Source organism: Mauremys mutica, chromosome 9 (assembly GCF_020497125.1).
Source record: "Mauremys mutica isolate MM-2020 ecotype Southern chromosome 9, ASM2049712v1, whole genome shotgun sequence".
Taxonomy (NCBI): Eukaryota; Metazoa; Chordata; order Testudines; family Geoemydidae; genus Mauremys; species Mauremys mutica.
In genome coordinates, this window is record NC_059080.1 from 34722183 (window position 1) to 34747243 (window position 25061).

General features: G+C 42.5%; 1 long non-coding RNA gene across 1 annotated transcript in view; it reads right to left on the reverse strand.

Moving 5' to 3' along the window:
• Window positions 1-4886: 4886 nt before the first annotated feature.
• The window catches only part of LOC123377950, a 111802-nt gene continuing 91627 nt past the window's right edge, over window positions 4887-25061 (reverse strand). The window contains exon 3 of the long non-coding RNA XR_006582395.1: window positions 4887-5053. This is a non-coding gene — a long non-coding RNA (uncharacterized LOC123377950). The remainder of the gene's footprint in view (window positions 5054-25061) is intronic.

A 25061-nucleotide genomic window follows, 5' to 3' on the forward strand; every position in this document is an offset into this window, starting at 1 on the left:
TCAGCCCCAGCTGTACAATGCTGTGCATGGAATAGCTTCCTTCATGACACCAGCAGGAATTCACCCATCTAATTTTGCTCACTAACTTATTTCCAAACAATAATGTTTATGAAATCACACAGGTTTTGAAAAAAAAAAGCCACACTATTTAACTAGACCTCTTGTGAAAATGACTAGTATAAGTATGTTGTCTGTCATGTAAAGAAGCATTGCCTTTAAATTTAAAGGGAAGCAAATCTGGAATAAATGTAATCAAGTGTCCTCTTACTTTTCACTAAGGATACAGGTAAAGAGGAAGATTACTCAGTCTTCATTGTGAACCTATAGCATTGAGTCAGAAAAGCACCTGCGCATTTGCTTAACTTTAAGGATGAGCTTGAGTCCTATTATCTTCAGTGAGACTTTTGCCTCAGTTCAGTAAAGCTCTCCTAAATCAAACAGCCCAAAATTAGATGGGCTGTTTGATTTAGGAGAGCTTTACTGAACTGAGGCAAAAGTTCATATGTGGTTGAAACTGCTTTTTTGTTTCAGGCTACTTTCTGATCACAGCAACATTAACGGTGCCAGCTGCAATCTAGTACTATATAGAAGGAACCATTGACTCACAAGAGTCCATCTGTTTGTGGGTGGTTTTCTTATTATTATTTTTCGTTTTGTTTTAGCCAGTTAACTTACTGCGAGAAACTTTGCATTTCCCCACACAAAGTAGTGAAGTTTAAATAAATCTGAGAATCTTTTTGCTGTGTCATATGTACATATTGCATGTTCTAGAATTTTATCCTGACCAGGGGCAGCTCTAGGTACCAGCAAAGCAAGCAGGTGCTTGGGGCAGCCCATTTGCAGGGGCGGCAGCCTGGGAGCTGAGAAGCAACAGGGGGCCCTGGGAGCTGTAGTTCCTTGGTTAGCTCCCTGCCTATAGAGCAAGCCCTGGAGCAGGGAAAGAACTACATTTCCCAGCATTCCCTTGGCTGCTATCAACAGGAAAGGGAGGGGGAGGGAGTATGGTAGCTGAAACCTCATGCTGCAGCTTGCTGTGAATGGAGAGCTCACTGCTAGAGTGCAGTGGCACTGTGAATGGGGAACAAGTGTGCCCAAGGAGTAGAAGGCTTTGGCCCAGATATCCCCTTTAGAAGACATCCCCAGACTGGATTAGGGATACTGGTGTGACCTCACCTTGCAGCCCCCAAAGAAGGAATTGGGTGGACTAAATGGACAGTGTCCCTCTCTCTCTGAAGCCTAGCAAGGGAGGTACATGGATCCCACTAGAATTTAAAATGAAAAGTAAGGGAGAGGAGGCTCTACTGGACCTGGGCAGCTTTAGATACAGTACCAGGCACGTAGGAGGATTTCCACTTCTGAGCCATGGAAACAGAAATTGACTTTTCCTTTCCAGATTTAGCTAATATTCAGAAAGGGAATCTAGCACCTGCCTTCCAGATTTGAACACCTCAAAATTCAGGAGTGCTTGAGCTCAATTTGGGCAGCTATTACTTCCAGCTATTTCTCCCAAATCAAATATACTGATCGACTGTAATTTGCTGTAGAAAAAGGAGGATAAAATTCAGCAAGAAATGCTTCCCAGTGGTTTTTAGGACTGGAATTGCTATTTTCAACAGCCATTGCCTTTTTTGTTTTTGTTTTTTTAGTTTTATTTGTTTAAAAGTGCAGAGTCCTGCACTTAGGACGGAAGAATCCCATGCACTGTTACAGACTAGGGACCAAATGGCTGGGCAGCAGTTCTGCAGAAAAGGACCTAGGGGTTACGGTGGACGAAAAGCTGAATATGAGTCAACAGTGTGCCCTTGTTGCCAAGAAGGCTAATGGCATTTTGGGTTGTATAAGTAGGGGCATTTCCAGCAGATCGAGGGATGTGATCATTCCCCTCTACTCAGCACTGGTGAGGCCTCATTTGGAGTACTGTGTCCAGTTTTGGGCCCCACACTACAAGAAGGATGTGGATAAATTGGAGAGAGTCCAGCGGAGGGCAACAAAAATGATTAGGGGGCTGGAGCACATGACTTATGAGGAGAGGCTGAGGGAACTGGGATTGTTTAGTCTGCAGAAGAGAAGAATGAGGGGGGATTTGATAGCTGCTTTCAACTACCTGAAAGGGGGTTCCAAAGAGGATGGATCTAGACTGTTCTCAGTGGTAGAAGATGACAGAACAAGGAGTAATGGTCTCAAGTTGCAGAGGGGGAGGTTTAAGTTGGACATTAGGAAAAACTTTTTCACTAGTAGGGTGGTGAAGAACTGGAATGGGTTACCTAGGGAGGTAGTGGAATCTCCTTCCTTAGAGGTTTTTAAGGTCAGGCTTGACAAAGCCCTGGCTGGGATGATTTAGTTGGGTTTGGTCCTGCTTTGAGCAGGGGGTTGGACTAGATGACCTCCTGAGGTCCCTTCCAACCCTGAGATTCTATGATTCTATGAAAAGGAAGACAGTGATATTGCATAGGCAAATTCCCCATAGAAACAAAGAGTGGAACAAAAGAATAATAAAGGCACCTCGAATTTTCCTCATTTATGCAGGACAGTCTTATAATATGCATCCAGGTATCCTCCAATCACACAAGCTGAAAATTGTTCCACTTTACTGCAGCTCTGTAACCATATGGGAACCAATCCTGTCTGTGTTTTGTGCACATCCAAAATTCCTGCTGAATGACCCGCCCTGGGAGCAAGTTACCAGTGACCCAGGCTGGGGCGGCAAGGGGTGCAGGTGGCGGGGGGGAGAGCCCAAGGCTGGGGCAGCAGGAGGGTGCGGGGGGGAGCCCAGGGCTGGGGTGGGGGCAGCCACATTTTTTTTTGCTTGGGGCGGCAAAAAACCTAGAGCCGGCCCTGAACATGAGAATAGAAACTTTCAGAGAGGCAGTTGTGTGGCATTTCATTAAACTCACAGGAAATTTCAACCATAATGCTAGTGAAGGAATAGGACTACACAACTACAGTCATTAACTATGGCTTCTCCCAACCTGAAATCACACAACATGGTTAATGATCATTATGTCATCATTGCCTGATGAATGCCGCATCATTTCAGAATTCAGTCTCTCTCTCTCTCTCTCTAACAGCTGTAATTTGAGCTGTGTGAAATTAAGTGGTTTTGGTTTGCAAGGCATCATAGTAACATTTCCCTTAGTTTCACACTTCATGGATTCTTCACTCTTGAATTGCACTGTAATGCTAGGCCATCTTCTCTACTGGTGTGAATGAGAAAGACTACCCTGCAATCAAGGAAGCTACACCCATTTATAGCAGCACAGAATTTGGCCCTCTGGGTTTGTTTAATCCTGTGACTCAAACAAACCTCAGTGCCTATCGTCTAATTTTACCAGTTTTTCTTTAATCCCACTGAAAGTTGTGAGTATCACATGCTTTCAATACAAAGCAGTCACACACCTCCCAGGTTCATAGGTCATTCATAACATGAGAGTTTCCACAACAGTCAAATCAGAGTTACATGTGACTTTACATTTCATTACGGATGTTTTTCACTCGTTGGGATTATACTTACAAAAAAACCCTGTGGTTATTGCCTTTTTAGTCTAACCGGGTTTACACGAACCCAATTACAATATTTGTTACATTCATGAAGTGAAGCACAGGTAAAAATTAATCCAATTCTCAGAAGCATTGCAGCTCCACCAGCATGAAAAAAATTGGTGTTTGAAAGAATGGAGCACGATGATTGTTAAGTTATTAACTACTCTGTAAAATGCCTAATCTTACTGGTTACAATGCACTTTCCATTGGGTCCATAATATATATTGATCAGGTCATTTTATTGATATTCTGTAGATTGGTTGGCTTGAAATATGCCACTGTGGAGTATTATTCTGTTGAATAGATCCTATCCCTGCTATTAAATATCCAAACCATGCCATGAGGAACCTGAGACAGTGTCAAAATAATTGTTAATTGCCCTTAAGATGACAGTTCATGTCAATCTTGAAAATGAAATTGACTGATTTATTAGCTTCTCAAGGTAACAGTCATTTGCAGTCCAACAGTGAACTCCAATACACTGTCTGGGGGGAGAAAAAACAATGTTATTAACAGACTGAAATACTATACAAAAATGCAACAGGAGTCAGTGAATCAAAAGCAAGTTTTACTTTGGCTCTGTATTGTATGGCTTAAGGTTCTGTCTTTAATTTTTATTTATTATCTCTCAAGCTAAACCTTTCACTCTTGCATGTGAAGTTATGGTATATCTATATTACAAAGACTATGCCAGCATAGCTCATAGCTAAGTGACGGTAGCTATGCCTGCATAACCCAATAGTGTAGACACAGCCTAAACTGACAGAAGAGGTTTCATCTGTCAGTGTAAAAAAAAAATGGAGATATACCTATCTCCTAGAACTGGAAGGGACCCCAAAGGGTCATTGAGTCCAGCCCCCTGCCTTCACTAGCAGGACCAAGTACTGATTTTTCCCCAGATCCCTAAGTAGCCCCCTCAAGGATTGAACTCACAGCCCTAGGTTTAGCAGGCCAATGCTCAAACATCATCACCCCAAATAACAATAACTAAGGCCACATCTGCATTAGAAAATTATATTGACTTAAGTTACATAGCCATAACCAGGCAGTGTAATAACCACCCCAGTTATTACATTGCCTGTGCATGTCCACACTACGCTCCTCATGTCGGTAGTATGCTTACTCAATAGGAGCGCTTCTATTGATGTGGAGTGCAGTGCACCCTGGGTAGCTATCCCACTGAGCAGCTCACCACCATCCAGTGCAGGGCATTTTGGAAAGTTTTAGCAATGCCTGACCGGGCTGAAATGAATTTCGCAGGGGTGACTGGGTGCACGGGTTCAGCTTCCAAAAGTGCAGCATTATCCATTCCATAATATTTCATACCTCTTTTCAAAATCCCCACAAGCCATACGTCCCATTGCTGTCCACCATCTGTGACAGAAGCATGGATCCTTCACAGCTCTGCACTGTCGGGATGAGTGTTGTGAGCACAGGTTGCCTGATCTTGCAGTATTTGTAGAGCTGCAAGAGGAGCCACAGGGGATATGATGATTCCTTGGAGACTAGATTCCTGTGAGACATAGAAAGAAACAATTCAAGGTAGTTGGCGATGGTTCTCAGAGCAGCTACAGCTGGAGTGCCAGTTCTGGGCCTGAGAAACAAGCACTGACTGGTGGGATGGCACTGTCATGCAGATTTGGGATGACGAGCAGTGACTGCAGAACTTTCAGATGCTTAAGGCCATATTCCTGGATCTGAGTGCCAAACTTGCCCCAGCCCTCCAGTGTAGGGACACCAAAATGTGACCTGCACTGACAGTTGAGAAGCAAGTGGCGATTTCACTGGGCAAACTTGCAATGCCAGATTGCTACCAGTCAGTCAGGAATCAATTTGAAGTTGGGAAATCAATCCTGGGGGCTGTTGTGATGCAAGGGTGCAGGGCCTTTAATTGCCTCCTCCTACAAAGGACTGTGACTCTGGGCAATGTGCAGGACAGAGTGGATGGTTTTGCAGCAATGGGCTTCCTGAACTGTGGTGGGGCAATAGATGGCACACACATCCCTATTTTTGCATCAGACCTCCAGAATACATCAACAGAAAGGACTAGTTTTCTATGGTGAAGCAAGCTCTGGTGAATCACTAGGGATGCTTTACCAGCATCAGTGTGGAGTGGTCAGGGAAGCTGAATGACACGTGCATCTTTAAGAACACAGGACTGTTCAGAAGGCTGCAAGCAGGGACTTTCTTTCCCAAACAGCAGATTACTATTGGGAATATTGAAATGCCAACAGTGATCCTGGGAGACCTAGCCTATCCCTTGCTCTCATGGCTCAGGAAGCAGTACACTGGCCACCTTGATAGCACCAAGGAATGCTTCAACTACGGGCTCAGCAGTGTAGTATGACAGTTGAATGTGCCTTTGGTCCTTTGAAGCATTGCTGGTTTTGTCTACTTATGAGACTGGCCCTCAGTGAAAAAAATATCCCAGCGGTTATAGCCGCCTGCTGTGGCTGGAGTGGCTGTCTCCTGAATTTGAACAGAAAGATACAAGGGCTATTAGAAGAGCTCAGTCCAGATCTATACAGCTCAGGAAGGCTTTGAAAGACCTTTTTAATAGTGAGACAGAGTAGCATGTGTTGCTGTAGTATGGTCTACCTGGCCTTGCTGTTTTGCAGCCCATCTTGTAGTGAGTGCTGTGTGTGTGGTAATATAACATTACGAGCGCATTTATTAATATTGTCTATGAAGGATGTTTGGGTTCTGTGACAAAATGTAGCAACAGGAAATTGATGAGGGTCAGACCTGCTCAGCACCAGAACACATATGCTGTGAACAAATAAAGATGAATTTTGTTCCAAAAATAGAATTTTATTATGTAAAATGAACCAGGTAATAAAAAATGACCACATTTAAAACTTAATAAATTAAGGGAATATAACTTATGAAGGGGAAAGAACAGTGATTTCAATTTCAGGTACATATACACCAACCATGTCTTACACAGGCCAGTGTATGTGAAGCTGTTATTTGCTTTAATGTCTCCCAGTGGAGTAGTAAGGGTAGTGCAATGACCTCTGATGCCACGTGGAACGTGGGTAGGATAGGGAGGTCCCGGTATAGAGTTCTTTTATGGGCTGCAGAAGGAGGCAAGCATGGGATTGTTTAATCTGCAGGTCCACCAAAGTCTATTGCATCTCTGTTTGCCATCTGAGAAGTGCAAGCATCTCCTGATGCACATCTCTCTCCTTTTCCTGCGCCTTTCTCCTCTCTACTCTGTCCTTGTCCATGCTGTCTGCCAGGGTGATTTTCCAGTCCCCATGCTCATTCTCTGATGCAACACTGGTTTGCAGGATCTCCTGGAACATGTCATCCAAAGTCCTCTTCTTTCTCCTCCTTATCTGGCTCAGGCATTCCACTGCTGTGATGGGGGAGTCCCTAAAGGCCACAATACCAGCAGCTGAAGATACAACACACAGAGGTAACATTGTCAGTGTATCCATGACAGAAATCAAAATTTAGGATACTGAACTCATTCCTCTTGATCCCCACAAGTTGTAAGAACTACATTCTCTCTTCTCCTTGGAATTGATACAACATGGCACCAGTCACAGTACCAGCTATGGTGCGAATGGCCCTCAGGGGGAGGGAGTTGGGGAAAGTGCTTAGGCATGAGTATTTGCATATAGAGCAGTGGAACAAACTAGTGGGACTGTTTTCCAAAGGTGTTAGCCTTTTAGCTTATCGCTCACTCCTGAGGGAAACAGAAGCAGAGAGAGCGCAGCTGCCGCTGACATCCTGATGCCACCTGGGACAATATGCTGCTAGGCTATTTACGTCAATGGTGCCTGCTGAAGTAATTGCTGGGAATTGCTGGGAATGCTGGGAATGCTGAAGTGGCATGGGAAAGCGTCCTACCATGGTGCAAGATGGAGGTGGCGTTAAGTCAGAGTAATGGGGCAGTTACATTGCCAGAAGCAAAATTTAAGTGTAGACACATCCACAGCTAGGTCCAGGGCTGGATTAACCTTTTGTGGGCCCATGGGAGCAATGAAGCATGGCGTGGGGAGGACAGTCCCCAGAGTGAGGGGCCAACCCGGGGCAATGGGGCATGGCATGGCAAGGGCGGCCCAGCTACGCCCAGCCCAGTGCGAGGGCAATATTTACATACCGGCAGTTGCCAGACACACAGTGGCCCGCCCGACCCTGTGCTGCCAGGATGCCCCCTCCCCTCAAGGGCGGGCCCATGCTGTGCCACACAGCCCTCCACCCAACATCCTCTTGACTCCCTGTGGCCAGAGCCCCCCCTAGACTCCACCACACAAATGCCCAGCACCCTGCACACCACCACCTCTGCCCAGCGCCTCCCTGACCAAAGCCCCACCACAACTGCCCAGCACCCTGCACAGAGCCCCCACTCCCTAGTGCCCCAAACACACACATCATCTCCCCGCACTGTCCCCTTCCGCCCCCGCTTCTGCCCCCCCCCCCGTTTGAAACTGGTCAGGCTTCTGCACGAGTCCCAGGCAGCTCAGCTCCAGAGAGAGAGGTGGGATCCCACAGGTGGTGGGAAGCAGAGACTGCCCGGAGCCAGCAGTGCAGTGGGGTCCAGCCAGGGGGGCAGAGAGGAGTGGGGGGGCGGGAGCAAGGACACAGAAGGCGGGCAGGCCAAGAGGAGCAAGAGGTGGGCAGTGGGAGCCAGAGGGGTCTCAGGGCGCAGTGCAAGCAGAACAGGCTGGTGCCCCCTTCTGAGCATGGGCCCATCTCCATGGAGCCACTGGAGCCATTGTAAACTCGGGGCTGGCTAGGTCGACGTAGGCTGCCTTTTGTCAACGTAACCAGGTAGTATAGTGTGTAGACCAGGCTTGTGTCAATGGAAACATTCTTCCATTGACACAGCTGCATCTACCCTGGGGGGCTAGGTCGGCATAGCTACGGTGATAAGGGGTGTCAACCTACATTTGAAGTGTTGATCAGGCCTCAGTATTTGGATTCTATATCAGACCTCAAATCTGAAACAAAACCAGTAATGCTACAAACCTAATAGCAGCCTCTGGCCAAAAGCCTATGCTACTCCAGTTTAGCTCATATCTGTGATAGTGCACTGAGTATAGCGTGTGAAAATATGGAAAAGTATAAAACTTTCCAGCTGCAAGTTGTTACTCATTTATTAGCAAACGATTGTGAAGTGCTTAGTGACAACTGTCAGTTTGAGAAAATAAACCAGTTAACTTATTTTTCAAAGTTATTGTGTTCACTATCATTGTGGGGCTTGTCGACACAGGAAAGTTATATTGGTATAAATGATACCAATATAACTCCCAGTATGGACACACTTATTCAGATTCATGAGTGCACTTTTCAATTTAGCTTATGTCACTTTGGAAGGGGTTTAAGCTAAACCACAAAATGGCACTCATACCTGAATGAGAGTGTCCACACAGGCAGTTAAATTGGCAGAACACTATCAGTTTAACTGTACCAGCATCAGTCCATCTGCTAAAATATTCCTGTTTAGGCAACCCCTTACTACCTTGCACAAAAGTCTTCACCACCAATAAGATTAACACAGTCTCAAATGCTTCATAGCATGGTTTGGGGTACTTATTTGGTACTTATATTATCAGCACAAAGATAGTACCATGATTGTTCTATTCAGTGGCCATTAAAACCATTATTATCTTCCACTTGTGGGCAATCTTAGCAAGAACTAGCACCAAGAAAACAAAGCCCTCAAATAATTATCAATTTTTTACATTTGTAGACTCTGCTTTTTGTGATGGCTAATAGAGTTATATATATATATATATATATATATATATATAACTCATATGAAAAACACATAACAACTGGAATAGATTTTTTTCCCCTGATTTGCTGCCCTTTTATACACCACTGAATAAAAGCAAATCAGGAAAAAATTATTCCAACTGTGATCATATTTTTCAGGAAGAAAATGAAAAGCCTGAAGTTTCAAGATGTGGGAGACAATTTTCCTCAGTTACTTTGTACAAGATTCTTCATTCCAAATTTCCCCATGTGTTTTGGCACTTGAGATGCATAAATTGAGTTCCTCTTTTCATTTTCATTTTCATTGACAGATGACCAGATGTTCAAGAGTGACAGCAGAATGTTACAACACACATAATGCACAAGAATACTATAAAGCTGTGGTCCATATGTCCTCTGAACAGGTTACAGTAGAACCCTGGGCTTTAATTTGTGAAAGGAGAAAGATAAACTAAGGGCTTGTCTAAATGGCTTGTTAGTGCATGGCAAGCCAGGGTATGAATGTACAGAGTACTAGTCTGTGATGCACTAACTGGCCATGTGGACCCTGCTATCATGCACTAAAAGTTCCATAGTACCCATTACTATCAAGAACAGCATTGATGAAGGGAACATGGAACAACTTTTAACATTTTGAAGATAAGATTCACTGGTCCCTTACCATATTTAAGAGACTCCCTAAATAGCCAGTATCAACATCCAAGACCATGGGAAGCTGGTTATAGTGTCCACCACCACCACTACCACACTTGATAGCTGAAAAGTTTATCTAAGGAATACATGTCCCATGTACTTTTGATTCTGCAAACATGCTGCCACCTCTCAGTATTTGATAGATTTTGGCAGCTCTAAAAAGAAAAATATTAGATTTGCTAATCTAAAGCCTCTATTTCTGTTGTAAAAGAGGAAATGTAGGCCATTGCGGGGAGGAGTGTTACAGGTTATTTTTTTTGCAGATTTAGTAAAGACGAAGTGAATTTATTGTTTTCAGGCCAGAGACAGTCCCAGTTGCACAGGCAGTATTAATTCTGGCATTTCCTAGGTTTTGAATGCTTCACCATGCAACCTTAATAATGTTCCTTTAACATAGTTTTGTGTTTGTAATATATTACACACATACTGTACAACTTCACCTTCTTAAAATTAATACAGTTTCTATGCACCTGTTGTACCATAGAAAGGCAATGAGGAGAAAACCCCTTAGAGTAAGCTTTGTAATTATTCATCAGCTAGAGCATCTGATATCTGAGTACTCCCATAATCAAAATATGCTATTGAAAAAAAATATGACCAAAACTTTCAAAGTTGTGTGATAAAAGTTAGACACCTACCTATTCAGGCAAAATTTGGAGTCAATGGGAGGTGTAAGATGCTCAGTTCCCCTGAAAATACCACTGAGGCTACTAATTTAGGCACCCCAGTGCAAAAATGTTGGCATCTGTGTACATACTGTTTGCTACTATGGAGTAATTCCAGTTAAGTGAGTAGAGTTTCATCAGTATGAAACTCAAGTAATGAAGTGGTGAATTATGCCCTAGATCAAGGGTGGCCAACCTGAGCCTGAGAAGGAGCCAGAATTTACCAATGGACATTGCCAAAGAGCCACAGTAATATGTCAGCAGCCCCCGCTCATCAGCTCCCCCCCCACCCCGCTCCCAGCGCCTCCCACCCACTGGCAGCCCCACCGATCAGCTGTTTTGTGGCGTGCAGGAGGCTCTGGGGGGGAAGAGGGAGGAGCGAGGGCACAGCAGGCTCAGAGGAGGAGGGTGGGAAGGAGTGGAGTGGGGGCAGGGCCTGTGGCAGAGCCAAAGGTTGAGCAGTGAGCACTCCACCCCCCCTGGGCACATTGGAAAGTTGACACGTGTAGCTCCAGCTCTGGAGTCGGTGCCTATACAAGGAGCTGCGTATTAACTTCTGAAGAGCCGCATGTGGCTCCGGAGCCAGAGGTTGGCCTCCCCTGCCCTAGATGATCCATTTAATGGACTGATCACATGCTCACATCTATCGGAATTTTACCTGAAGGAGAGGGCAATTAGGCTTACAGAGACTTAAAATAGTGTTAGACATTTGGGACCCAAACTTGGGTGGTAAATTTTAGTGGGATGGGAATTAACACAGACTTGTCAAATCTTAATACCAATACAGAATTCTTTGTTGTGTTCAATCAAGCAAGTGCTCATCTTCAGCTCTTGCAATCCAAATACTGCAGAATCATACTAGTTTGATGAGAATCAACTGAGAAATAGTTTAGCAACCATCTTCTCTGTGTCATCATTATCATGGCAAATCTCAAAGGGCTGTGGCCTCCCTGAAAATCAAGCACTATCTGGCTTGCTCTCTGGCATGGTACAGGCAATGTGGCATTATCAAAAAATGATGGCAAAACAAAGCTTTGCCAAACTCCCATAAGATATAGGAAACACTGCTGTGTATCTGCCAGCTTCTCTACTAACTGCCCCAAACAGAATGAAGTGCAAAAAGTAAAACAAAATGCAAATGTTCTGATTTTGTTTAATGTTAAAATGTAATCTAAAGTGTTACCAGTATTGCAAAGTGAGAAACCTTTATAAATATGACTTCTCACTTTACAATATCTCTTGAGTTTCAATCTTGGCAATGGTTTAATATATAATATTTGTATATACAGGGGATAACAGCAATATATACACTTTGTATATACAGGGGATAACCATACTAAATTACTGGTATTTCTTGTATTGTTTTGCTGCTAATCCCTCGCCAATTAAAATTCTGCTAATAATAATGGGAATGTTGAACTGTGATTGGTTATCTCATACAACTATGATAAGATGTGTTAAAGATGCATGAACTTTCTTCCTGATGACTCTCCCTGAGCATAGCTTTTTCCAAAATTGTTCTCATTGCATGCTTATACTAGCTCTTTTTGAGGCAGGAGAGATTGTCCTAATCCTTTCAACATATCCACAAGGCAGGACAGATGGAGAAACATAACGTAAAACTAAATATTCACATCACACATTTTCCAGGCCTGCAGTTTCTCTGAATAGAGACTGATAAGGCCTATTACCCTTTTAAAGAAGGGATTATTTACTCAGGTCACATTCACTGCACACACTTATGTATGCATATTCATAACCAAACAGATCACTTTCACTTAAGCTTATGGCGTTATGGGAGTAGGAGTTTAGTTAACACAACACTACACAGTGTGTAAAAAACAAATGAGCATGAGGCAATCAGTTATGCCCATCTAAAATAAACATGATCATGAGCAATGCCTGGATGATTGGCAGACTTAATTAACTCAAGGTTTGTAATAGGATTCACAAATAACTGCCACCATTGAGAATCAAAACTACCTGGGTCCAATTCTGGCCATCCAGCAGAAGTGGAATCCCCTTCCCACTAATTTGGGTGTGAAGCAGCCAGGGATGACTGTTCCTCTTGGAGCTAAGGATTAGTTTAAACACCACCAGAAAACTGTTATCTGATGGAGTCGACCTCCTAAATACCAGTTTAGAGCCATGAGAGAGCACTGGGAGATGCAACTGGTGCTGTTCAGTATGCTGTTCTGTACATTCACTATGCTTTAGAAAGGCATAGTGTCTCTAAGTATTACTGCTTCATCAGTTCACCTCTTCACCTACCCTATCAATGCAAGCCCTTGACTCCACTGTTTTAGTAAAATACCATACCAAGAAAACATCAATCTATTGTTAATATTTAATATGTAACCTATATTAAGTAATGCGTTGGGATTTTTTTTAGTCTACACAGTATTTATCCTTTGTGTTCCACATCATTGGCACAGGCTAAAGGAAACAAGCTGGGTAGAGGTGGTGAGGGAGCTAGAAAAATGTTGCTATTAAATTGGACTGTTAACTCTTTTTTAAGACTCAATTCATAGACAGTCAGCAGTCTGAGCCTAGATAGTATTCTGCAGCAAAGTTTCAAATCTAGCAAATTTTGGCTCATTTGGCACTTACTGGAGGGAAAGCTCTGTGGTTTGAGCATTAGCCTGCCTAAACCCAGCGTTATGAGTTCAACCCTTGAGGGGCCATTTAGGAATTGGGTCAAAATCTGTCTGGGGATTGGTCCTGCTTTGAGCAGGGGTTGGACTAGATGACCTCCTGAGGTCCCTTCCAACCCTGATATTCTATGATTTCTCCTTTAAAAGGATTCAAATATAGCCCAGACATTCATATCTGTTTCTCTCTCTCATACACAAGTTAAGCTCCTTTGGTAGCACCGACTGCAGAAAGGACTCATGGAGTTTCATCTGTTATGCTCCCACACTACACAAATTCAGTCTGAAAGCTTTAGAGCTAACTCTCTGTGGTTGAAGTGAAAGACAAATCCCACCAGGAGCTGGTGATGTAGTCTGCGATGCTGCAGTTTGCGGTCTTGACTCCAGTAAGGAAGAAAACCAATTTGAAGGCTTCAACTCAACATGTGTTATTTCATGAAAAGGACTACGTTGACCCATGTGTGGGATCACAAACGCTAGCACTGTAATTGTATGATCACATGGTGTCACTACAGGGCCAGCTCAGGATTGTCTGGGTGCCTATACTGTGTGCAGTTCTTAACTTAAGATGTTTGAATTTCTTTTAAATATAAGCTTCAATTTGAGTCGTTCTGGGTTTAGAATGCTTGCTTCTGGAATCACTGCAATAGCCCTGTATTTTTTTTAACCCTTAAGTTACTGACAAGAACTGTCAACCTTAATTCCAACTTCATGTAGATGGTCTAATCTAGTATCCGTCTACATTAGGGAAATTTACTTTGCTCTGTTTCTTTCCTAACTTTTTAGGCTTTAGACTCACTAAGCAAATGGTTCTAAACCTCTTAAAACAGGGCACTGTTCTCAAGCACACACCTTTGTGGCACGGTACAGCCCTGCAGGCCCACTGCTCCTTTGGACTCTTGTAGTGATTTATTCTCAGACCAGAATAATCAAAATCAGAATTCCTCCTGTGCATGGGTTAACAACTCTTTTTCAGGGTACAGACTCTTTAGCCCCTCAAGACCACTCTTCTTCTTCGAGGTTGGGTGTTAATATAAACAGGGCTGCTCTCCAAAGTTCCCTTTGGCCTAGGTCATAATTCCGGTAGGCTTACCTTCCTTGTATTCAGCAGTAGCACCGACATCCTCTTGGGGCTGGATGGTAAACAGTCACTTTCCTCTTGAATTAGGAAATCTTGGCCCTCCTCCTGTAACTCAGCTCATGCCAGCCGCAGGTCTCAAGCCACTTCTTCCCATCTGGCCCCTTTTCCCTACTCATTCCTTTCCCACCTAGGCTTGGAGAGGAAGGTAGGCAGCCATTTTGCTGGTGTTGGTCTCCTTAGGAACACGCCCCTCAGTTCTGGAAGCCTTTTTAACAGGCCCAGGTGCTTGTCAGGCAGCTATCTAGGCAAGTTAAAGTAATACTTCAGAAGCTGGGATAAGGTTCTTTAGCCAAGAGTGACCATTGTCACAGTTTATAACATCATCTCTAATGCACAGTCAATGTTAATCTTCTTACAAACATCAGCTACCGTGCTCGTTTTGGCTCTTCAGCAGTTACTCTTCCTTTAAGAACAATAACAAACAACAAGATTGCCTGCTCAGAGGATATGGGAGGTGGATGGACAAATTCCATATAATAAAAAAAGTATAATAAACATCCCTAAATATTGATCCTTTCGTTGAACCGAACTTTAAAGATTAGAGCCCTCACTCATCTTCATATCTTGCTTGATTGCTCCCCATCTTTCAAAATGCCTTCCAGAGCCTCTACAATTCCATTCTTCCACGTTGCTGGCCCCACTTTTATTCAGGGCCCATCCTCCTGCCAACCCATGGGCTGTCTGTGCAGTGTAACCTCTCTACTCCTTGAGAGTCTTGTGACAGTCAAAGGTAATGAAAGACCAACTAATGTTTCAAAAGGAAAACCAACTGGTCCCAGAAAAGTAGTGGAAAGTTGCAACTGCCAGAGAACAGTATGTATCCCGAACATTCCTTCTCCTTGCTCTGCAGTAAAATTCTAGGATTAAATTTCTTCCAGAATAGCTGTCTTCTATTTTAGGGTGGTGTGGGGAAATCTTAGACATTAAAATAATTTATTCTGATCATTTTGAGGAAGTGCAATCTCTTATCCTGGGCTGGCAGGCTTGTCTAGCTACCACCCATGAAATGAAATGCAAAACAAAGATTCCTTCACATTGATTATCCCTCCTGTATGGGGAGAATAGAAAAAGCTAAACTTAAAGCTTCTGTCTATGTTATTCAGCTCTTGTGGGCAGCTGACTAGCATAAATACTCAAAGCAGGAGCAGTTCTGCGATGGAATATTTAACAGCCCCTCCCCTATTTTCCCCCAGATGCCAATTTCAAATCTAGAAATCTAACAAGCATATGTTGTTTACCTACTTTGCATGTCATTATCCCTTGATGTCAAGGCTAGGGAGCGGGGTCAGAGGCTACTGACAGAGGAAATATAATGCATTTTGCATTACTGTACTGCATCAAGAAATTCAGACTGGTCGTCAAAGGATTAAACATGGATACAACTTTGCCCATGCTTCACTACTAAATGAATGCTTCTCACTCTTATCAGGAAAACAAATCAAAGTAGAGCTCTCTAGGTTGTATGCTGGAAAGGAATCTTTCTATTCCTTTTCAAGAGTCATTTCTTTTTGTAAGTAGGAAATACAATATGCATATGTGAAGGCGCACAACACAGTATTTAATAGGGTCCTTGTCATTAAGCCTCTCTTAATGTACTTTAATTTCCATAAATGAAACATTTGTGGTAATATTTTCTTTGCAGAGAAGTACATAGTGAAGTTCAGTTTTGCTGTAATAACACATAAGTAAAACTAAAGCAGTAGATCATAATGACGTCAGAGTCAATGATTAATAATCCTGCTTTCCTGGTTTGATCAAATTACAGTTTCATCTGAGAGTTCTGCCATCAAAGCAGTAATTATCACTGAGCACACACAGTCTATGGTAATTATCACTTGATTGAAAAATGGCAACTTCTCTCTAAAGCTTTTATATACCGATTAATGCAAAAACATGCTCTGGGTCTTGTGGTTAAGTAATGAAAATACTCTAACCTTTTGACTGCTTTGTTTTTCTATGGATACTGATTATAAAAACATTAAATTAATAGGATATTGGATACAGACAATCTATAATTTTAAAATTACTGTACTCCTTTTTATTAGTTTGAAAATTAATGCATAGTTCATAAGAATAGTCATTTAAAGCATGTCAGAGTTCTATTTGCTATGGCGTTGTTTGAAAGTCATAAGTTATGTCTACAATAGCACGTATCCTTGAGTACTGGATCATGTACATGCTACTGTATGCTCCCCATACCTGCACTGAGTGTCTACATATGCTGTGCTGTCTACCCAGCTACCACCTCTTTGGGAAGTAGAGTACCTATGCCGACAGGAGAACCCCAACCCCTCCCATTGACACTGAAACACTCTTCGCACAGAGGTTTGTGAGGAATGCAACTACCACCCTAAATAAGAAACATCAATAATTCTCGGTACTTTAAAACCCTAAAACCTTAGAATGTTTGGAATTGAACAGTTAAGTATTTAACTCGGGTCTCTCTTCTTTGCTTCCTTGGGTTGGTGAGAATTGAACAATTCCTTTTTCTCTCAGGTTCTCTCTCCTGATTTCCTTTGCCTTCTATTTTACCCTGCTCTGAACCTCTAGCTATTTCATATAGTGTGGGATCAATATATCGCTAACTAGCCAGCCTCAACCTCCAAAAAACCAAAACCACAAAAATGGATTTTCCAGCAAAGCCAGCAATAACAAACTTGGAGTTCTGAATCTAAGCTAATTTGCAAGTATGGTGAACCAAGAAAGTTTTCCCTAAAGTTATCAGTTAGCAAGAAGAAAATCTTTTTAGAACAGTAACTTTCAAACTCCTGATGTGTTTTCCTCCCCAACTTCCCAGAAAAATTTACCCTGATGAGCTGTCATGTAAAATTTCAGGTTTGAGAGGCAACTAATAATGGGATCTACCCCCGGGTGGTTGCCATCATTAAAATTTCAGCCATAATAGCTGAATTTTAGAGGACGGGGTTTCTAAACTGTGCAGGGGCCATCGATGGAACCCATATCCCAATACTTTGCTCACCATAAGGGACAAGTGAGTATGTGAACTGAAAAGGTTCTGCAAGGCTTAGTGGACCACAGAGGCAGATTCATTAATACAAATGTAGGAAGCTTATTAATAGAAAATGATGTGCACAAATTCTGTTATCCCAAATGGAGCTCCCCAAACACATCAGTCCAAACACACTGGTTTAGCTAAAACAATAAAACAAGTTTAAAAAAGGATAGATTTTAAGTGAATATAGGTAATGAGGCATAAATTGGTTACAAGAAAAATAAAAGTAATGCCTAAATTAAACATAAGAACATAAGAACAACCGTACTGGGTCAGACCAAAGGTCCATCTAGCTCAGTAACTGTCTACAGACAGTGGCCAATGCCAGGTGCCCCAGAGGGAGTGAACCTAACAGGCAATGATCAAGTGATCACTCTCCTGCCATCCATCTCCATCCTCTGACAAACAGAGGCTAGGGACACCATTCTTTACCCATCCTGGCTAACAGCCATTTATGGACTTAACCACCATGAATTTATCCAGTTTTCTTTTAAAAACTGTTATAGTCCTAGCCTTCACAACCTCCTCAGGTAAGGAGTTCCACAAGTTGACTGTGCACTGCGTGAAGAAGAACTTCCTTTTATTTGTTTTAAACCTGCTGCCTATTAATTTCATTTGGTGACCCCCTAGTTCTTGAATTATGGGAATAAGTAAATAACTTTTCCTTATCCACTTTCTCAATATCACTCATGATTTTACATACTTCTATCATATCCTCCCTTAGTCTCCTCTTTTCCAAGCTGAAGAGTCCTAGCCTCTTTAATCTTTCCTCATATGGGACCCTCTCCAAACCCCTAATCATTTTAGTTGCCCTTTTCTGCACCTTTTCTAGTGCTAGAATATCTTTTTTGAGGTGAGGAGACCACATCTGTACACAGTATTCAAGATGTGGGCGTACCATGGATTTATATAAGGGCAATAATATATTCTCAGTCTTATTCTCTATCCCCTTTTTAATGATTCCTAACATCCTGTTTGCTTTTTTGACTGCCTCTGCACACTGCGTGGACATCTTCAGAGAACTATCCACGATGACGCCAAGACCTTTTTCCTGACTCGTTGTAGCTAAATTAGCCCCTATCATGTTGTATGTATAGTTGGGGTTATTTTTTCCAATGTGCATTACTTTACATTTATCCACATTAAATTTCATTTGCCATTTTGTTGCCCAATCACTTAGTTTTGTGAGATCTTTTTGAAGTTCTTCACAATCTGCTTTGGTCTTAACTATCTTGAGTAGTTTAGTATCATCTGCAAACTTTGCCACCTCACTGTTTACCCCTTTCTCCAGATCATTTATGAATAAATTGAATAGGATTGGTCCTAGAACTGACCCTTTGGGAACACCACTAGTTACCCCTCTCCATTCTGAGAATTTACCATTAATTCCTACCCTTTGTTCCCTGTCTTTTAACCAGTTCCCAATCCATGAAAGGACCTTCCCTTTTATCCCATGACAGCTTAATTTACGTAAGAGCCTTTGGTGAGGGACCTTGTCAAAGGCTTTCTGGAAATCTAAGTACACTATGTCCACCGGATCCCCCTTGTCCACATGTTTGTTGACCCCTTCAAAGAACTCTAATAGATTAGTAAGATATGATTTCCCTTTACAGAAACCATGTTGACTATTGATCAAGAGTTTATGTTTTTCCATGTGTCTGACAATTTTATTCTTAACTATTGTTTCGACTAATTTGCCCGGTACCGACGTTAGACTTACCAGTCTGTAATTGCCGGGATCACCTCTAGAGCCCTTTTTTAAATATTGGCATTACATTAGCTACCTTCCAGTCATTGGGTACCGAAGCCGATTTAAAGGACAGGTTACAAACCTTAGTTAATAGTTCCACAACTTCACATTTGAGGTGAATTCAAAGCAAAGGCCTCTCTCACTAAGTTTCAGCAGTCTTATTGGCTCAACTTCTTTCAGTCAGGATCCCTTCCTCCAGTCCAATGCTGCTTCCTTTGATCTTCAGGTGTTGTGGCTGAGAGAAAGGGAGGAATAATTTGGGGCATCTGCTCTCCCCTCTTGTAGTTAAGAACATAAGAACATAAGAAAGGCCTTACTGGGTCAGACCAAAGGTCCATCTAGCCCAGTATCTGTCTACCGACAGTGGCCAATTCCAGGTGCCCCAGAGGGAGTGAACCTTACAGGCAATGATCAAGTGATCTCTCCCCTGCCATCGATCTCCATCCTCTGACGAACAGAGGCTAGGGACACCATTCTTACCCATCCTGGCTAATAGCCATTTATGGACTTAGCCACCATGAATTTATCCAGTCCCCTTTTAAACATTGTTATAGTCCTAGCCTTCACAACCTCCTCAGGTAAGGAGTTCCACAAGTTGACTGTGCGCTGCGTGAAGAAGAACTTCCTTTTATTTGTTTTAAACCTGCTGCCTATTAATTTCATTTGGTGACCCCTAGTTCTTGTATTATGGAAATAAGTAAATAACTTTTCCTTATCTACTTTCTCAACATCACTCATGATTTTATATACCTCTATCATGTCCCCCCTTAGTCTTCTCTTTTCCAAGCTGAAGAGTCCTAGCCTCTCTAATCTTTCCTCGTATGGGACCCTCTCCAAACCCCTAATCATTTTAGTTGCTCTTTTCTGAACCTTTTCTAGTGCTAGAATATCTTTTTTGAGGTGAGGAGACCACATCTGTACACAGTATTCGAGGTGTGGGCGTACCATGGATTTATATAAGGGCAATAATATATTCTCAGTCTTATTCTCTATCCCCTTTTTAATGATTCCTAACATCCTGTTTGCTTTTTTGACCGCCTCTGCACACTGCGTGGACATCTTCAGAGAACTATCCACGATGACGCCAAGATCTTTTTCCTGACTCGTTGTAGCTAAATTAGCCCCCATCATGTTGTATGTATAGTTGTGGTTATTTTTTCCAATGTGAAATACTTTACATTTATCCACATTAAATTTCATTTACCATTTTGTTGCCCAATCACTTAGTTTTGTGAGATCTTTTTGAAGTTCTTCACAATCTGCTTTGGTCTTAACTATCTTGAGAAGTTTAGTATCATCTGCAAACTTAGCCACCTCACTGTTTACCCCTTTCTCCAGATCATTTATGAATAAATTGAATAGGATTGGTCCGAGGACTGACCCTTGGGGAACACCACTAGTTACCCCTCTCCATTCTGAGAATTTACCATTAATTCCTACCCTTTGTTCCCTGTCCTTTAACCAGTTTTCAATCCATGAAAGGACCTTCCCTTTTATCCCATGACAGCTTAATTTATGTAAGAGCCTTTGGTGAGGGACCTTGTCAAAGGCTTTCTGGAAATCTAAGTACACTATGTCCACCGGATCCCCCTTGTCCACATGTTTGTTCAAAGAACTCTAATAGATTAGTAAGACACGATTTCCCTTTACAGAAACCATGTTGACTATTGCTCAAGAGTTTATGTTTTTCTATGTGTCTGACAATTTTATTCTTTACTATTGTTTCAACTAATTTGCCCGGTACCGACGTTAGACTTACCAGTCTGTAATTGCCGGGATCACCTCTAGAGCCCTTTTTAAATATTGGTGTTACATTAGCTAACTTCCAGTCATTGGGTACCAAAGCCGATTTAAAGGACAGGTTACAAACCTTAGTTAATAGTTCCGCAACTTCACATTTGAGTTCTTTCAGAACTCTTGGGTGAATGCCATCTGGTCCCGGTGACTTGTTAATGTTGAATTTATCAATTAATTCCAAAACCTTCTCTAGTGACACTTCAATCTGTGACAGTTCCTCAGATTTGTCACCTACAAAAGCCAGCTCAGGTTTGGGAATCTCCCTAACATCCTCAGCCATGAAGACTGAAGCAAAGAATCCATTTAGTTTCTCCGCAATGACTTTATCGTCTTTAAGCGCTCCTTTTGTATTTTGATCATCAAGGGGCCCCACTGGTTGTTTAGCAGGCTTCCTGCTTCTGATGTACTTAAAAAACATTTTGTTATTACCTTTGGAGTTTTTGGCTAGCCGTTCTTCAAACTCCTCTTTGGCTTTTCTTATTACACTCTTGCACTTAAGTTGGCAGTGTTTGTGCTCCTTTCTATTTGCCTCACTAGGATTTGACTTCCACTTTTTAAAGGAAGTCTTTTTATCTCTCACTGCTTCTTTTACATGGTTGTTAAGCCACGGTGGCTCTTTTTTAGTTCTTTTACTGTTTTTCTTAATTTGGGGTATACATTGAAGTTGGGCCTCTATTATGGTGTCTTTAAAAAGGGCCCATGTAACTTGCAGGGATTTCACTTTAGTCACTGTACCTTTTAACTTTTGTCTAACTAACCCCCTCATTTTTGTATAGTTCCCTCTTTTGAAATTAAATGCCACAGTGTTGGGCAGTTGAGGTGTTCTTCCCACCACAGGGATGTTGAATGCTATTGTATTATGGTCACTATTTCCAAGCGGTCCTGCTATAGTTACCTCTTGGACCAGCTCCTGCGCTCCACTCAGGATTAAATCTAGAGTTGCCTCTCCCCTTGTGGGTTCCCGTACCAACTGCTCCATGAAGCAGTCATTTAAAGTATCGAGAAATTTTATCTCTGCATTTCATCCTGAAGTGAAATGTTCCCAGTCAATATGGGGATAATTGAAATCCCCCACTATTATTGGGTTCTTAATTTTGATAGCCTCTCTAATTTCCCTTAGCATTTCATCATCACTATTACTGTCCTGGTCAGGTGGTCAATAATAGATCCCTAATGTTATATTTTTACTAGAGCATGAAATTTCTATCCATAGAGACTCTATAGAACATGTGGATTCGCTTAAGATTTTTACCTCATTTGAATCTACACTTTCTTTCACATATAGTGCCACTCCTCCCCCTGCACGACCTGTTCTGTCCTTCCGATATATTTTGTACCCCGGAATGATTGTGTCCCATTGATTGCTCTCAGTCCACCAGGTTTCTGTGATGCCTATTATATCTATATCCTCCTTTATCACAAGGCACTCTAGTTCACCCATCTTATTATTTAGACTTCTGGCATTTGTGTACAAGCACTTTAAAAACTTGTCCCTGTTTATTAGCCTGCCTTTTTCTGATGTGCCAGATTCTTTTTTATGTGACTGTTTATCATCTGATCCGGCCCTTACATTATACTTTTCAGTCCTCTGCTCCTGACTATAACCTGGAGATTCTCTATCATCAGACTCTCCCCTAAGAGAAGTCTGTGTCCGATCCACACGCTCCTCTGCAGCAGTCGGCTTTCCCCCATCTCCTAGTTTAAAAACTGCTCTACAACCTTTTTAATGTTTAGTGCCAGCAGTCTGGTTCCACTTTGGTTTAGGTGGAGCCCATCTCTCCTGTATAGGCTCCTCCCATCCCAGAAGTTTCCCCAGTTCCTAATGAACGTAAACCCCTCCTCTTTACACCATCGTCTCATCCATGCATTGAGACTCTGAAGCTCTGCCTGCCTACCTGGCCCTGCGCGTGGAACTGGGAGCATTTCGGAAAATGCCACCATAGAGGTCCTGGATTTCAGTCTCTTCCCTAGCAGCCTAAATTTGGCTTCCAGGACATCTCTCCTACCCTTCCCTATGTCATTGGTACCTACATGTACCACGACCACTGGCTCCTCCCCAGCACTACACATAAGTCTATCTAGATGCCTCGAGAGAACCGCAACCTTCGCACCAGGCAGGCAAGTCACCATACGGTTCTCCCGGTCATCACAGACCCAGCTATCTACATTTCTAATAATCGAATCTCCCATTACTAACACCTGCCTTTTCCTAGAAACTGGAGTTCCCTCCCCCGGAGAGGCAAACTCAGTGCGAGAGGCAACCCCAGCACCATCTGGAAGGAGGGTCCCAACTACGGGAAGGTTTCCCTCTGCTCCCATCGACTGCTCTACTTCCCTGGGCCGTTCTTCCTCCTCAACAGCACAGGAGCCGTCTGAGCGGAAGTGGGACAATTCTACAGTGTCCCGGAAAGCCTCATCAACATACCTCTCTGCCTCTCTTAGCTCCTCCAGTTCCACCACCCTGGCCTCCAAAGTCCGTATATGGTCTCTGAGGGCCAGGAGCTCCTTGCACCGACTGCACACATACGCCACCCGCCCACAGGGCAGGTAATCATACATGCTACACTCAGTGCAATAAACTGGATAGCCCCCACTCTGCTGCTGGGCTTCTGCCTGCATTGTCTCCTAGTTAGTGGAAGGGTGGTTTAAAGAAAGAGGTTTTGGAATGTTTTCTCTCTTTGAGAATCATCTCCAGCTGAGGTTCAGGAGACAGAAAGTCTGTGTGGATGGGAACCCCAAGCTGTTTCTTTGTCAAAATGTAGATTTTTTTGCCCACACCCTCTTTCCTGTGAAAGCGTGGCCACTTAACCACTTGATTTTGACGACATCTGGCTGAAGTGTCAGCTTCCATTCTGCCTCTTGGGAACTGGTTTGTGACCACTCCCCAGACTTGGAACATGTCTTAGTTATATCATACAGAGGAATCTTAACTTTACATACAATGTTGCCACACATATTTTACCAGCACAATAACAATTAGCAAATTATGAGTTTTCAAATGATACTTCAAAGCATACTTCATACAAAATTTACTATAAAATTGTGAAAGGGGTGAACACAGGGGTACAGGCAGTCATACCTACAATAAACTTGACAAAGGTTAGGCCGCTGGTGGGCTGAGACCATTAGTCTGACCAATATTCTCTCATGGGATCTTACTATGAAACAATATTTTTGTATTGTATCATGAGTCCTCTCTTGTCTTTGTAAGCTCTTCTAGGCCGTGTCCATCTTCCTGTTCTGCATTTGTACAGCACCTAGCACATTGGGGTCCTGGTCTTTGACTAGGGCTCCTAGGCTGTATGGCATAATAAAAAATAGGAACAAAGGTCTTCCTGTTGGTCATACATTGCAATCACTTGGCAAAAACAAAACACAGATACAGTCATAGTAAGGATTTACCTCAATGGATGTTCATAACCATCCAAAACTTTACCCAACATAGGATCCAACCAAGTACTATGACACAGGATATGGAGGTCTGGCTTTCTCCCTTCTAATCAGACTGTGTATAGACCGTACCCTGAGTAAAGATGTGGAAATAGCTGATTATTTAATTATTTTTATTATTTTTTTGTTTGGTCACCAAAAATTCTTCAGTAAAATGTGATGTTGCATGTATCAGGCACTAAATGGAGGTAACTCGGTCGGAAAAAAAGTGTTGCATAATTCCCCTATGGGCAAGCACACATTCCCTTTGATTTTTAAAGAAGGTCATTCTTTCTTCATTTGAGGAGTGACTGGCATTCACAAACAATAATAATGCAGTATTATTAGTAACTTCAGAATTGTCAGCCTGTCCCAGCCTCCCTAATATTCTACAAACATTTCATACCTGAATTCTACACATCTTTACATGTCAGTGCCTTCCCACCCAATTGTCGCAGTCCTCAATATCTGATAACTTCGTACTTCAATAGCCTTTAATTTCCAGCTTGGGGAGATGTCCATTGCTCTTTGGACTAATTACTTGACAAACTTCTAGCCACTTACTTCCAACATCTAGCCAAACATAGTTGGAATATATGTGATTTTCCTCTCACCATAACACAAAATGAATAAATGCAATTTTAAGAGGGGC